The following is a 14,879-nucleotide window of genomic DNA, read 5'->3' as shown; positions in this document are numbered from 1 at the left end:
TTGTTCCTTTGCGGGCAATGAGTGCATCTGCCTTCGACACAGGAAACATTACACGTTCGGCAGCTGTGGATTGGAACCCACGCCTCCGAAGAGAATGGTGCCTGAAACCAGCGCCTTAGACCGCTCGGCCACGCTACCTACACAACACGCGCGTCACAAGGAGCTGCGTCCTACCCCACGAGAACACACCGCCAACGGCACAAAAATGAGACGTAAAAAGTGGCAACGGTGGGATTCGAACCCACGCCTCCGGAGAGACTGGTGCCTAAAACCAGCGCCTTAGACCGCTCGGCCACGTTACCGTTTGGACCAGCAGCGGCAAAACGTTTCGTTTGTACTACAAAGATCACTTCGAAATGGAAGTATCTTGGCAATCGCCGTGCCATGTATTTCCACTGCTCTCCCACTGGAAGCGTCTCTTTAGGCCATCCAACGCAAGAAAAAGCCGTGCCCCGCCGTATGGTAGCGACGCCACTTGTCTGTAGCTGTCGCAGTTAAGGAGACAGCGTCAAGAGACGTTTTCGTGCCGTGACCATGGTTTCGAACCTGGGCTTTCCTTAACCACTAAAGTATCGTAGCTGTAACTGTCAGACGGAGTTAGAATGCTCCATGTATCAAACATATGTGAGCTCAAAGGAGGTTACACTTGAAGGAAAAGCGGCAGGTTAAACGCGATCACATCAAAACCCCCGGCAGCTACGGGATTCGGAAACCGCGGCCTACAGAGAGACTGGTGCCTTAAACCAGCGCCTTAAAGCGCTCGGCCACGCTACATGCGCTGCTTGGTGCGCCAGTGTTCCTAGCATTTGTAGAAACAGTGCACGCCACAGCCTTCCTGTTCTGCTGCGACTGGCTGCTCATCCATCGCACTTCAAACGACTGCCCTTTTCGACTACAGAGAGCAGCGGACGTCTGCGCTCTGGAGGCGACATTACGTGTTGGGGATGAAGTGGTAGTGCTAACTGCGGCCTTGCGGAACACGAGTGAAAAAAATCAAGAGAGTACTGTCATTTCGAGTACTCGCCATTGCAACGGCAGCAAGGCAAAAACTTTTCAAAATTGCCGTGACCAGGATTCGAACCTGGGTTATTGCGGCCACAACGCAATGTCCTAACCACTAGACGATCACGGCCATGGCCACGGAGGCGCCCGCGAAGGCAGCTGGCTGCAATGCAAGTGGCGATACCCAGCAAAGCCTAGGCCAAGGTGTACGCCACAGCAGTGTCAGACACGGTCTCCATCACATGTATACGAGCAAATGAACGTGCCTGCGCTGTCAGGACTCTAACTACAGTGGGTTAGCTGCATTCACCTCCGTGGCAATGTCTTGCAGTCCTCCAAGCCTCTTGACTACAGGTACCGGTATGTGGCTCGATAACAAGTGGATAGACGCCGCATCTCTCTCGCCGTCAGGTGTTGCCGCGAGTCATACTTAACGTAGCTTTCTGCACGCGTCAGCGTAGCGTCAGTCGAGCAAAAGTCGAGACAAGTCGCATAGGAAGGGAGCAAGAAAAACGCGCAAGTCCGGTACCGGGAATCGAACCCGGGCCTCCTCGTTGAGAGCCAGGTATCCTAGCCACTAGACCAAACCGGATAACGACGGAAGTGCTCTTTCCAGCGAACGCAGCAGCCGCCCACGGTTAACTGACGACAACTGTAAAAAAATCCACTCTCTCGCGTTATAGAACGGCGTGCCTCCGGACGCATTTTCGTGGAGACGAACGCCAGCAATGATGAGAGCAAAAGGTGCCTACAAATCCTGTCGTTGCAACCACGCACTGTTCTACCGACAATTCACCAAGCAGACGCTCACGCGTTGTTGTGTTGTTTCCTTTGCGGGCAATGAGTGCATCTGCCTTCGACACAGGAAACATTACACGTTCGGCAGCTGTGGGATTGGGAACCCCACGCCTCCGAAGAGAATGGTGCCTGAAACCAGCGCCTTAGACCGCTCGGCCACGCTACCTACACAACACGCGCGTCACAAGAGCTGGCGTCCTACCCCACGAGAACACACCGCAACGGCACAAAAATGAGACGTAAAAAGTGGCAAAGGGTGGGATTCGAACCCACGCCTCCGGAGAGACTGGTGCCTAAAACCAGCGCCCTTAGACCGCTCGGCCACGTTACCGTTGGGATCAGCAGCGGCAAAACGTTTCGTTTGTACTACAAAGATCACTTCGAAATGGAAGTATCTTGGCAATCGCCGTGCCATGTATTTCACTGCTCTCCCACTGGAAGCGTCTCTTTAGGCCATCCAACGCAAGAAAAAGCCGTGCCCGCCGTATGGTAGCGACGCCACTTGTCTGTAGCTGTCGCAGTTAAGGAGACAGCGTCAAGAGACGTTTTCGTGCCGTGGACCAGGTTTCGAACCTGGGCTTTCCTTAACCACTAAAGTATCGTAGCTGTAACTGTCAGACGGAGTTAGAATGCTCCATGTATCAAACATATGTGAGCTCAAGGAGGTTACACTTGAAGGAAAAGCGGCAGGTTAACGCGATCACATCAAAACCCCCGGCAGCTACGGGATTCGAAACCGCGCCTACAGAGAGACTGGTGCCTTAAACCAGCGCCTTAAAGCGCTCGGCCACGCTACATGCGCTGCTTGGTGCCGCCAGTGTTCCTAGCATTTGTAGAAACAGTGCACGCCACAGCTTCCTGTTCTGCTGCGACTGGCTGCTCATCCATCGCACTTCAAACGACTGCCCTTTTCGACTACAGAGAGCAGCGGACGTCTGCGCTCTGGGAGGCGACATTACGTGTTGGGGATGAAGTGGTAGTGCTAACTGCGGCCTGCGGAACACGAGTGAAAAAATCAAGAGAGTACTGTCATTTCGAGTACTCGCCATTGCAACGGCAGCAAGGCAAAACTTTCAAAATTGCCGTGACCAGGATTCGAACCTGGGTTATTGCGGCCACAACGCAATGTCCTAACCACTAGACGATCACGGCCATGGCCACGGAGGCGCCCGCGAAGGCAGCTGGCTGCAATGCAAGTGGCGATACCCAGCAAAGCCTAGGCCAAGGTGTACGCCACAGCAGTGTCAGACACGGTCTCCATCACATGTATACGAGCAAATGAACGTGCCTGCGCTGTCAGGACTCTAACTACAGTGGTTAGCTGCATTCACCTCCGTGGCAATGTCTTGCAGTCCTCCAAGCCTCTTGACTACAGGTACCGGTATGTGGCTCGATAACAAGTGGATAGACGCCGCATCTCTCTCGCCGTCAGGTGTTGCCGCGAGTCATACTTAACGTAGCTTTCTGCACGCGTCAGCGTAGCGTCAGTCGAGCAAAGTCGAGACAAGTCGCATAGGAGGAGCAAGAAAAACGCGCAAGTCCGGTACCGGGAATCGAACCCGGGCCGTCCTCGTTGAGAGCCAGGTATCCTAGCCACTAGACCAAAACCGGATAACGACGGAAGTGCTCTTTCCAGCGAACGCAGCAGCCGCCCACGGTTAACTGACGACAACTGTAAAAAAATCCACTCTCTCGCGTTATAGAACGGCGTGCTCCGGACGCATTTCGTGGAGACGAACGCCAGCAATGATGAGAGCAAAAAGGTGCCTACAAATCCTGTCGTTGCACCACGCACTGTTCTACGACAATTCACCAAGCAGACGCTCACGCGTTGTTGTGTTGTTTTCCTTTGCGGGCAATGAGTGCATCTGCCTTCGACACAGGAAACATTACACGTTCGGCAGCTGTGGGATTGGAACCCACGCCCTCCGAAGAGAATGGTGCCTGAAACCAGCGCCTTAGACCGCTCGGCCACGCTACTACACAACACGCGCGTCACAAGAGCTGCGTCCTACCCCACGAGAACACACCGCAACGGCACAAAAATGAGACGTAAAAGTGGCAAGGGTGGGATTCGAACCCACGCCTCCGGAGAGACTGGTGCCTAAAACCAGCGCCTTAGACCGCTCGGCCACGTTACCGTTGGATCAGCCAGCGGCAAAACGTTTCGTTTGTACTACAAAGATCACTTCGAAATGGAAGTATCTTGGCAATCGCCGTGCCATGTATTTCCACTGCTCTCCCACTGGAAGCGTCTCTTTAGGCCATCCAACGCAAGAAAAAGCCGTGCCCGCCGTATGGTAGCGACGCCACTTGTCCTGTAGCTGTCGCAGTTAAGGAGACAGCGTCAAGAGACGTTTTCGTGCCGTGACCAGGTTTCGAACCTGGGCTTTCCTTAACCACTAAAGTATCGTAGCTGTAACTGTCAGACGGAGTTAGAATGCTCCATGTATCAAACATATGTGAGCTCAAGGAGGTTACACTTGAAGGAAAAGCGGCAGGTTAACGCGATCACATCAAAACCCCCGGCAGCTACGGATTCGAAACCGCGCCTACAGAGAGACTGGTGCCCTTAAACCAGCGCCTTAAAGCGCTCGGCCACGCTACATGCGCTGCTTGGTGCGCCAGTGTTCCTAGCATTTGTAGAAACAGTGCACGCCACAGCTTCCTGTTTCTGCTGCGACTGGCTGCTCATCCCATCGCACTTCAAACGACTGCCCTTTTCGACTACAGAGAGCAGCGGACGTCTGCGCTCTGGGAGGCGACATTACGTGTTGGGGATGAAGTGGTAGTGCTAACTGCGGCCTGCCGGAACACGAGTGAAAAAATCAAGAGAGTACTGTCATTTCGAGTACTCGCCATTGCAACGGCAGCAAGGCAAAACTTTCAAAATTGCCGTGACCAGGATTCGAACCTGGGTATTGCGGCCACAACGCAATGTCCCTAACCACTAGACGATCACGGCCATGGCCACGGAGGCGCCCGCGAAGGCAGCTGGCTGCAATGCAAGTGTCGATACCCAGCAAAGCCTAGGCCAAGGTGTACGCCACAGCAGTGTCAGACACGGTCTCCATCACATGTATACGAGCAAATGAACGTGCCTGCGCTGTCAGGACTCTAACTACAGTGGTTAGCTGCATTCACCTCCGTGGCAATGTCTTGCAGTCCTCCAAGCCTCTTGACTACAGGTACCGGTTATGTGGCTCGATAACAAGTGGATAGACGCCGCATCTCTCTCGCCGTCAGGTGTTGCCGCGAGTCATACTTACGTAGCTTTCTGCACGCGTCAGCGTAGCGTCAGTCGAGCAAAGTCGAGACAAGTCGCATAGGAGGAGCAAGAAAAACGCGCAAGTCCGGTACCGGGGAATCGAACCCGGGCCTCCTCGTTGAGAGCCAGGTATCCTAGCCACTAGACCAAACCGGATAACGACGGAAGTGCTCTTTCCAGCGAACGCAGCAGCCGCCCACGGTTAACTGACGACAACTGTAAAAAATCCACTCTCTCGCGTTATAGAACGGCGTGCTCCGGGACGCATTTTCGTGGAGACGAACGCCAGCAATGATGAGAGCAAAAGGTGCCTACAAATCCTGTCGTTGCACCACGCACTGTTCTACGACAATTCACCAAGCAGACGCTCACGCGTTGTTGTGTTGTTTCCTTTGCGGGCAATGAGTGCATCTGCCTTCGACACAGGAAACATTACACGTTCGGCAGCTGTGGGATTGGAACCCACGCCTCCGAAGAGAATGGTGCCTGAAACCAGCGCCTTAGGACCGCTCGGCCACGCTACCTACACAACACGCGCGTCACAAGAGCTGCGTCCCTACCCCACGAGAACACACCGCAACGGCACAAAAAATGAGACGTAAAAAGTGGCAAGGGTGGGATTCGAACCCACGCCTCCGGAGAGACTGGTGCCTAAAACCAGCGCCTTAGACCGCTCGGCCACGTTACCGTTGGATCAGCAGGCGGCAAAACGTTTCGTTTGTACTACAAAAGATCACTTCGAAATGGAAGTATCTTGGCAATCGCCGTGCCATGTATTTCCACTGCTCTCCACTGGAAGCGTCTCTTTAGGCCATCCAACGCAAGAAAAAGCCGTGCCCGCCGTATGGTAGCGACGCCACTTGTCTGTAGCTGTCCGCAGTTAAGGAGACAGCGTCAAGAGACGTTTTCGTGCCGTGACCAGGTTTCGAACCTGGGCTTTCCTTAACCACTAAAGTATCGTAGCTGTAACTGTCAGACGGAGTTAGAATGCTCCATGTATCAAACATATGTGAGCTCAAGGAGGTTACACTTGAAGGAAAAGCGGCAGGTTAACGCGATCACATCAAAACCCCCGGCAGCTACGGGATTCGAAAACCGCGCCTACAGAGAGACTGGTGCCTTAAACCAGCGCCTTAAAGCGCTCGGCCACGCTACATGCGCTGCTTGGTGCGCCAGTGTTCCTAGCATTTGTAGAAACAGTGCACGCCACAGCTTCCCTGTTCTGCTGCGACTGGCTGCTCATCCATCGCACTTCAAACGACTGCCCTTTTCGACTACAGAGAGCAGCGGACGTCTGCGCTCTGGGAGGCGACATTACGTGTTGGGGATGAAGTGGTAGTGCTAACTGCGGCCTGCGGAACACGAGTGAAAAAATCAAGAGAGTACTGTCATTTCGAGTACTCGCCATTGCAACGGCAGCAAGGCAAAACTTTCAAAATTGCCGTGACCAGGATTCGAACCTGGGTTATTGCGGCCACAACGCAATGTCCTAACCACTAGACGATCACGGCCATGGCCACGGAGGCGCCCGCGAAGGCAGCTGGCTGCAATGCAAGTGGCGATTACCCAGCAAAGCCTAGGCCAAGGTGTACGCCACAGCAGTGTCAGACACGGTCTCCATCACATGTATACGAGCAAATGAACGTGCCTGCGCTGTCAGGACTCTAACTACAGTGGTTAGCTGCATTCACCTCCGTGGCAAATGTCTTTGCAGTCCTCCAAGCCTCTTGGACTACAGGTACCGGTATGTGGCTCGTTAACAAGTGGATAGACGCCGCATCTCTCTCGCCGTCAGGTGTTGCCGCGAGTCATACTTAACGTAGCTTTCTGCACGCGTCAGCGTAGCGTCAAGTCGAGCAAAGTCGAGACAAGTCGCATAGGAGGAGCAAGAAAAACGCGCAAGTCCGGTACCGGGAATCGAACCCGGGCCTCCTCGTTGAGAGCCAGGTATCCTAGCCACTAGACCAAACCGGATAACGACGGAAGTGCTCTTTCCAGCGAACGCAGCAGCCGCCAACGGTTAACTGACGACAACTGTAAAAAATCCACTCTCTCGCGTTATAGAACGGCGTGCTCCGGACGCATTTCGTGGAGACGAACGCCAGCAATGATGAGAGCAAAAGGTGCCTACAAATCCTGTCGTTGCACCACGCACTGTTCTACGACAATTCACCAAGCAGACGCTCACGCGTTTGTTGTGTTGTTTCCTTTGCGGGCAATGAGTGCATCTGCCTTCGACACAGGAAACATTACACGTTCGGCAGCTGTGGGATTGGAACCCACGCCTCCGAAGAGAATGGTGCCTGAAACCAGCGCCTTAGACCGCTCGGCCACGCTACCTACACAACACGCGCGTCACAAGAGCTGCGTCCTACCCCACGAGAACACACCGCAACGGCACAAAAATGAGACGTAAAAAGTGGCAACGGTGGGATTCGAACCCACGCCTCCGGAGAGACTGGTGCCTAAAACCAGCGCCTTAGACCGCTCGGCCACGTTACCGTTGGATCAGCAGCGGCAAAACGTTTCGTTTGTACTACAAAGATCACTTCGAAATGGAAGTATCTTGGCAATCGCCGTGCCATGTATTTCCACTGCTCTCCCACTGGAAGCGTCTCTTTAGGGCCATCCAACGCAAGAAAAAGCCGTGCCCGCCGTATGGTAGCGACGCCACTTGTCTGTAGCTGTCGCAGTTAAGGAGACAGCGTCAAGAGACGTTTTCGTGCCGTGACCAGGTTTCGAACCTGGGCTTTCCCTTAACCACTAAAGTATCGTAGCTGTAACTGTCAGACGGAGTTAGAATGCTCCATGTATCAAACATATGTGAGCTCAAGGAGGTTACACTTGAAGGAAAAGCGGCAGGTTAACGCGATCACATCAAAACCCCCGGCAGCTACGGATTCGAAACCGCGCCTACAGAGAGACTGGTGCCTTAAACCAGCGCCTTAAAGCGCTCGGCCCACGCTACATGCGCTGCTTGGTGCGCCAGTGTTCCTAGCATTTTGTAGAAACAGTGCACGCCACAGCTTCCTGTTCTGCTGCGACTGGCTGCTCATCCATCGCACTTCAAACGACTGCCCTTTTCGACTACAGAGAGCAGCGGACGTCTGCGCTCTGGGAGGCGGACATTACGTGTTGGGGGATGAAGTGGTAGTGCTAACTGCGGCCTGCGGAACACGAGTGAAAAAATCAAGAGAGTACTGTCATTTCGAGGTACTCGCCATTGCAACGGCAGCAAGGCAAAACTTTCAAAATTGCCGTGACCAGGATTCGAACCTGGGTTATTGCGGCCACAACGCAATGTCCATAACCACTAGACGATCACGGCCATGGCCACGGAGGCGCCCGCGAAGGCAGCTGGCTGCAATGCAAGTGGCGATACCCAGCAAAGCCTAGGCCAAGGTGTACGCCACAGCAGTGTCAGACACGGTCTCCATCACATGTATACGAGCAAATGAACGTGCCTGCGCTGTCAGGACTCTAACTACAGTGGTTAGCTGCATTCACCTCCGTGGCAATGTCCCTTGCAGTCCTCCAAGCCTCTTGACTACAGGTACCGTATGTGGCTCGATAACAAGTGGATAGACGCCGCATCTCTCTCGCCGTCAGGTGTTGCCGCGAGTCATACTTAACGTAGCTTTCTGCACGCGTCAGCGTAGCGTCAGTCGAGCAAAGTCGAGACAAGTCGCATAGGAGGAGCAAGAAAAACGCGCAAGTCCGGGTACCGGGAATCGAACCCGGGCCTCCTCGTTGAGAGCCAGGTATCCTAGCCACTAGACCAAACCGGATAACGACGGAAGTGCTCTTTCCAGCGAACGCAGCAGCCGCCAACGGTTAACTGACGACAACTGTAAAAAATCCACTCTCTCGCGTTATAGAACGGCGTGCTCCGGACGCATTTCGTGGAGACGAACGCCAGCAATGATGAGAGCAAAAGGTGCCTACAAATCCTGTCGTTGCACCACGCACTGTTCTACGACAATTCACCAAGCAGACGCTCACGCGTTGTTGTGTTGGTTTCCTTTGCGGGCAATGAGTGCATCTGCCTTCGACACAGGAAACATTACACGTTCGGCAGCTGTGGGATTGGAACCCACGCCTCCGAAGAGAATGGTGCCTGAAAACCAGCGCCTTAGACCGCTCGGCCACGCTACCTACACAACACGCGCGTCACAAGAGCTGCGTCCTACCCCACGAGAACACACCGCAACGGCACAAAAATGAGACGTAAAAAGTGTCAACGGTGGGTATTCGAACCCACGCCTCCGGAGAGACTGGTGCCTAAAACCAGCGCCCTTAGACCGCTCGGGCCACGTTACCGTTGGATCAGCAGCGGCAAAACGTTTCGTTTGTACTACAAAGATCACTTCGAAATGGAAGTATCTTGGCAATCGCCGTGCCATGTATTTCCACTGCTCTCCCACTGGAAGCGTCTCTTTAGGCCATCCAACGCAAGAAAAAGCCGTGCCCGCCGTATGGTAGCGACGCCACTTGTCTGTAGCTGTCGCAGTTAAGGAGACAGCGTCAAGAGACGTTTTCGTGCCGTGACCAGGTTTCGAACCTGGGCTTTCCTTAACCACTAAAGTATCGTAGCTGTAACTGTCAGACGGAGTTAGAATGCTCCATGTATCAAACATATGTGAGCTCAAGGAGGTTACACTTGAAGGAAAAGCGGCAGGTTAACGCGATCACATCAAAACCCCCGGCAGCTACGGGATTCGAAACCGCGCCTACAGAGAGACTGGTGCCTTAAACCAGCGCCTTAAAGCGCTCGGCCACGCTACATGCGCTGCTTGGTGCGCCAGTGTTCCTAGCATTTGTAGAAACAGTGCACGCCACAGCTTCCTGTTCTGCTGCGACTGGCTGCTCATCCATCGCACTTCAAACGACTGCCCTTTTCGACTACAGAGAGCAGCGGACGTCTGCGCTCTGGGAGGCGACATTACGTGTTGGGGATGAAGTGGTAGTGCTAACTGCGGCCTGCGGAACACGAGTGAAAAAATCAAGAGAGTACTGTCATTTCGAGTACTCGCCATTGCAACGGCAGCAAGGCAAAACTTTCAAAATTGCCGTGACCAGGATTCGAACCTGGGTTATTGCGGCCACAACGCAATGTCCTAACCACTAGACGATCACGGCCATGGCCACGGAGGCGCCCGCGAAGGCAGCTGGCTGCAATGCAAGTGGCGATACCCAGCAAAGCCTAGGCCAAGGTGTAACGCCACAGCAGTGTCAGACACGGTCTCCATCACATGTATACGAGCAAATGAACGTGCCTGCGCTGTCAGGACTCTAACTACAGTGGTTAGCTGCATTCACCTCCGTGGCAATGTCTTGCAGTCCTCCAAGCCTCTTGACTACAGGTACCGGTATGTGGCTCGATAACAAGTGGATAGACGCCGCATCTCTCTCGCCGTCAGGTGTTGCCGCGAGTCATACTTAACGTAGCTTTCTGCACGCGTCAGCGTAGCGTCAGTCGAGCAAAGTCGAGACAAGTCGCATAGGAGGAGCAAGAAAAACGCGCAAGTCCGGTACCGGGAATCGAACCCGGGCCTCCTCGTTGAGAGCCAGGTATCCTAGCCACTAGACCAAACCGGATAACGACGGAAGTGCTCTTTCCAGCGAACGCAGCAGCCGCCAACGGTTAACTGACGACAACTGTAAAAAATCCACTCTCTCGCGTTATAGAACGGCGTGCTCCGGACGCATTTCGTGGAGACGAACGCCAGCAATGATGAGAGCAAAAGGTGCCTACAAATCCTGTCGTTGCACCACGCACTGTTCTACGACAATTCACCAAGCAGACGCTCACGCGTTGTTGTGTTGTTTCCTTTGCGGGCAATGAGTGCATCTGCCTTCGACACAGGAAACATTACACGTTCGGCAGCTGTGGGATTGGAACCCACGCCTCCGAAGAGAATGGTGCCTGAAACCAGCGCCTTAGACCGCTCGGCCACGCTACCTACACAACACGCGCGTCACAAGAGCTGCGTCCTACCCCACGAGAACACACCGCAACGGCACAAAAATGAGACGTAAAAAGTGGCAACGGTGGGATTCGAACCCACGCCTCCGGAGAGACTGGTGCCTAAAACCAGCGCCTTAGACCGCTCGGCCACGTTACCGTTGGATCAGCAGCGGCAAAACGTTTCGTTTGTACTACAAAGATCACTTCGAAATGGAAGTATCTTGGCAATCGCCGTGCCATGTATTTCCACTGCTCTCCCACTGGAAGCGTCTCTTTAGGCCATCCAACGCAAGAAAAAGCCGTGCCCGCCGTATGGTAGCGACGCCACTTGTCTGTAGCTGTCGCAGTTAAGGAGACAGCGTCAAGAGACGTTTTCGTGCCGTGACCAGGTTTCGAACCTGGGCTTTCCTTAACCACTAAAGTATCGTAGCTGTAACTGTCAGACGGAGTTAGAATGCTCCATGTATCAAACATATGTGAGCTCAAGGAGGTTACACTTGAAGGAAAAGCGGCAGGTTAACGCGATCACATCAAAACCCCCGGCAGCTACGGGATTCGAAACCGCGCCTACAGAGAGACTGGTGCCTTAAACCAGCGCCTTAAAAGCGCTCGGCCACGCTTACATGCGCTGCTTGGTGCGCCAGTGTTCCTAGCATTTGTAGAAACAGTGCACGCCACAGCTTCCTGTTCTGCTGCGACTGGCTGCTCATCCATCGCACTTCAAACGACTGCCCTTTTCGACTACAGAGAGCAGCGGACGTCTGCGCTCTGGGAGGCGACATTACGTGTTGGGGATGAAGTGGTAGTGCTAACTGCGGCCTGCGGAACACGAGTGAAAAAATCAAGAGAGTACTGTCATTTCGAGTACTCGCCATTGCAACGGCAGCAAGGCAAAACTTTCAAAATTGCCGTGACCAGGATTCGAACCTGGGTTATTGCGGCCACAACGCAATGTCCTAACCACTAGACGATCACGGCCATGGCCACGGAGGCGCCCGCGAAGGCAGCTGGCTGCAATGCAAGTGGCGATACCCAGCAAAGCCTAGGCCAAGGTGTACGCCACAGCAGTGTCAGACACGGTCTCCATCACATGTATACGAGCAAATGAACGTGCCTGCGCTGTCAGGACTCTAACTACAGTGGTTAGCTGCATTCACCTCCGTGGCAATGTCTTGCAGTCCTCCAAGCCTCTTGACTACAGGTACCGGTATGTGGCTCGATAACAAGTGGATAGACGCCGCATCTCTCTTCGCCGTCAGGTGTTGCCGCGAGTCATACTTAACGTAGCTTTCTGCACGCGTCAGCGTAGCGTCAGTCGAGCAAAGTCGAGACAAGTCGCATAGGAGGAGCAAGAAAAACGCGCAAGTCCGGTACCGGGAATCGAACCCGGCCTCCTCGTTGAGAGCCAGGTATCCTAGCCACTAGACCAAACCGGATAACGACGGAAGTGCTCTTTCCAGCGAACGCAGCAGCCGCCAACGGTTAACTGACGACAACTGTAAAAAATCCACTCTCTCGCGTTATAGAACGGCGTGCTCCGGACGCATTTCGTGGAGACGAACGCCAGCAATGATGAGAGCAAAAGGTGCCTACAAATCCTGTCGTTGCACCACGCACTGTTCTACGACAATTCACCAAGCAGACGCTCACGCGTTGTTGTGTTGTTTCCTTTGCGGGCAATGAGTGCATCTGCCTTCGACACAGGAAACATTACACGTTCGGCAGCTGTGGGATTGGAACCCACGCCTCCGAAGAGAATGGTGCCTGAAACCAGCGCCTTAGACCGCTCGGCCACGCTACCTACACAACACGCGCGTCACAAGAGCTGCGTCCTACCCCACGAGAACACACCGCAACGGCACAAAAATGAGACGTAAAAAGTGGCAACGGTGGGATTCGAACCCACGCCTCCGGAGAGACTGGTGCCTAAAACCAGCGCCTTAGACCGCTCGGCCACGTTACCGTTGGATCAGCAGCGGCAAAACGTTTCGTTTGTACTACAAAGATCACTTCGAAATGGAAGTATCTTGGCAATCGCCGTGCCATGTATTTCCACTGCTCTCCCACTGGAAGCGTCTCTTTAGGGCCATCCAACGCAAGAAAAAGCCGTGCCCGCCGTATGGTAGCGACGCCACTTGTCTGTAGCTGTCCGCAGTTAAGGAGACAGCGTCAAGAGACGTTTTCGTGCCGTGACCAGGTTTCGAACCTGGGCTTTCCTTAACCACTAAAGTATCGTAGCTGTAACTGTCAGACGGAGTTAGAATGCTCCATGTATCAAACATATGTGAGCTCAAGGAGGTTACACTTGAAGGAAAAGCGGCAGGTTAACGCGATCACATCAAAACCCCCGGCAGCTACGGGATTCGAAACCGCGCCTACAGAGAGACTGGTGCCTTAAACCAGCGCCTTAAAGCGCTCGGCCACGCTACATGCGCTGCTTGGTGCGCCAGTGTTCCTAGCATTTGTAGAAACAGTGCACGCCACAGCTTCCTGTTCTGCTGCGACTGGCTGCTCATCCATCGCACTTCAAACGACTGCCCTTTTCGACTACAGAGAGCAGCGGACGTCTGCGCTCTGGGAGGCGACATTACGTGTTGGGGATGAAGTGGTAGTGCTAACTGCGGCCTGCGGAACACGAGTGAAAAAATCAAGAGAGTACTGTCATTTCGAGTACTCGCCATTGCAACGGCAGCAAGGCAAAACTTTCAAAATTGCCGTGACCAGGATTCGAACCTGGGTTATTGCGGCCACAACGCAATGTCCTAACCACTAGACGATCACGGCCATGGCCACGGAGGCGCCCGCGAAGGCAGCTGGCTGCAATGCAAGTGGCGATACCCAGCAAAGCCTAGGCCAAGGTGTACGCCACAGCAGTGTCAGACACGGTCTCCATCACATGTATACGAGCAAATGAACGTGCCTGCGCTGTCAGGACTCTAACTACAGTGGTTAGCTGCATTCACCTCCGTGGCAATGTCTTGCAGTCCTCCAAGCCTCTTGACTACAGGTACCGGTATGTGGCTCGATAACAAGTGGATAGACGCCGCATCTCTCTCGCCGTCAGGTGTTGCCGCGAGTCATACTTAACGTAGCTTTCTGCACGCGTCAGCGTAGCGTCAGTCGAGCAAAGTCGAGACAAGTCGCATAGGAGGAGCAAGAAAAACGCGCAAGTCCGGTACCGGGAATCGAACCCGGGCCTCCTCGTTGAGAGCCAGGTATCCTAGCCACTAGACCAAACCGGATAACGACGGAAGTGCTCTTTCCAGCGAACGCAGCAGCCGCCCACGGTTAACTGACGACAACTGTAAAAAATCCACTCTCTCGCGTTATAGAACGGCGTGCTCCGGACGCATTTCGTGGAGACGAACGCCAGCAATGATGAGAGCAAAAAGGTGCCTACAAATCCTGTCGTTGCACCACGCACTGTTCTACGACAATTCACCAAGCAGACGCTCACGCGTTGTTGTGTTGTTTCCTTTGCGGGCAATGAGTGCATCTGCCTTCGACACAGGAAACATTACACGTTCGGCAGCTGTGGGATTGGAACCCACGCCTCCGAAGAGAATGGTGCCTGAAACCAGCGCCTTAGACCGCTCGGCCACGCTACCTACACAACACGCGCGTCACAAGAGCTGCGTCCTACCCCACGAGAACACACCGCAACGGCACAAAAATGAGACGTAAAAAGTGGCAACGGTGGGATTCGAACCCACGCCTCCGGAGAGACTGGTGCCTAAAACCAGCGCCTTAGACCGCTCGGCCACGTTACCGTTGGATCAGCAGCGGCAAAAACGTTTCGTTTGTACTACAAAGATCACTTCGAAATGGAAGTATCTTGGCAAT

The 14,879-nt window shown here is 53.9% G+C and overlaps 19 non-coding genes across 19 annotated transcripts; all 19 read right to left on the bottom strand.

Annotated features, from left to right (window-relative positions):
• Positions 1-220: 220 nt before the first annotated feature.
• Positions 221-302, bottom strand: Trnal-uag. The gene has a single exon. It is a non-coding gene; the product is annotated as a tRNA-Leu (tRNA).
• Positions 303-1,060: 758 nt separating this feature from the next.
• Positions 1,061-1,132, bottom strand: Trnah-gug. Its single transcript has one exon. It is a non-coding gene; the product is annotated as a tRNA-His (tRNA).
• A 390-nt stretch (positions 1,133-1,522) lies between these two features.
• Positions 1,523-1,594, bottom strand: Trnae-cuc. Its single transcript has one exon. It is a non-coding gene; the product is annotated as a tRNA-Glu (tRNA).
• Positions 1,595-2,880: 1,286 nt separating this feature from the next.
• On the bottom strand, positions 2,881-2,952 carry Trnah-gug. Its single transcript has one exon. It is a non-coding gene; the product is annotated as a tRNA-His (tRNA).
• A 907-nt stretch (positions 2,953-3,859) lies between these two features.
• On the bottom strand, positions 3,860-3,941 carry Trnal-uag. The gene has a single exon. It is a non-coding gene; the product is annotated as a tRNA-Leu (tRNA).
• A 752-nt stretch (positions 3,942-4,693) lies between these two features.
• On the bottom strand, positions 4,694-4,765 carry Trnah-gug. Its single transcript has one exon. It is a non-coding gene; the product is annotated as a tRNA-His (tRNA).
• A 909-nt stretch (positions 4,766-5,674) lies between these two features.
• Positions 5,675-5,756, bottom strand: Trnal-uag. The gene has a single exon. It is a non-coding gene; the product is annotated as a tRNA-Leu (tRNA).
• Positions 5,757-6,507: 751 nt separating this feature from the next.
• Positions 6,508-6,579, bottom strand: Trnah-gug. Its single transcript has one exon. It is a non-coding gene; the product is annotated as a tRNA-His (tRNA).
• Positions 6,580-6,970: 391 nt separating this feature from the next.
• On the bottom strand, positions 6,971-7,042 carry Trnae-cuc. Its single transcript has one exon. It is a non-coding gene; the product is annotated as a tRNA-Glu (tRNA).
• Positions 7,043-7,488: 446 nt separating this feature from the next.
• Positions 7,489-7,570, bottom strand: Trnal-uag. Its single transcript has one exon. It is a non-coding gene; the product is annotated as a tRNA-Leu (tRNA).
• A 753-nt stretch (positions 7,571-8,323) lies between these two features.
• Positions 8,324-8,396, bottom strand: Trnah-gug. Its single transcript has one exon. It is a non-coding gene; the product is annotated as a tRNA-His (tRNA).
• A 1,739-nt stretch (positions 8,397-10,135) lies between these two features.
• On the bottom strand, positions 10,136-10,207 carry Trnah-gug. Its single transcript has one exon. It is a non-coding gene; the product is annotated as a tRNA-His (tRNA).
• A 387-nt stretch (positions 10,208-10,594) lies between these two features.
• Positions 10,595-10,666, bottom strand: Trnae-cuc. The gene has a single exon. It is a non-coding gene; the product is annotated as a tRNA-Glu (tRNA).
• A 445-nt stretch (positions 10,667-11,111) lies between these two features.
• Positions 11,112-11,193, bottom strand: Trnal-uag. The gene has a single exon. It is a non-coding gene; the product is annotated as a tRNA-Leu (tRNA).
• A 749-nt stretch (positions 11,194-11,942) lies between these two features.
• Positions 11,943-12,014, bottom strand: Trnah-gug. The gene has a single exon. It is a non-coding gene; the product is annotated as a tRNA-His (tRNA).
• Positions 12,015-12,917: 903 nt separating this feature from the next.
• On the bottom strand, positions 12,918-12,999 carry Trnal-uag. Its single transcript has one exon. It is a non-coding gene; the product is annotated as a tRNA-Leu (tRNA).
• Positions 13,000-13,748: 749 nt separating this feature from the next.
• Positions 13,749-13,820, bottom strand: Trnah-gug. The gene has a single exon. It is a non-coding gene; the product is annotated as a tRNA-His (tRNA).
• A 386-nt stretch (positions 13,821-14,206) lies between these two features.
• Trnae-cuc lies at positions 14,207-14,278 on the bottom strand. Its single transcript has one exon. It is a non-coding gene; the product is annotated as a tRNA-Glu (tRNA).
• A 446-nt stretch (positions 14,279-14,724) lies between these two features.
• Trnal-uag lies at positions 14,725-14,806 on the bottom strand. Its single transcript has one exon. It is a non-coding gene; the product is annotated as a tRNA-Leu (tRNA).
• Positions 14,807-14,879: the final 73 nt, after the last annotated feature.

The sequence above is a fragment of the Schistocerca piceifrons genome, unplaced genomic scaffold (genome assembly GCF_021461385.2).
Source record: "Schistocerca piceifrons isolate TAMUIC-IGC-003096 unplaced genomic scaffold, iqSchPice1.1 HiC_scaffold_687, whole genome shotgun sequence".
In the NCBI taxonomy this organism is placed as follows: Eukaryota; Metazoa; Arthropoda; class Insecta; order Orthoptera; family Acrididae; genus Schistocerca; species Schistocerca piceifrons.
This window is presented reverse-complemented; position numbering and strand designations above follow the sequence as displayed.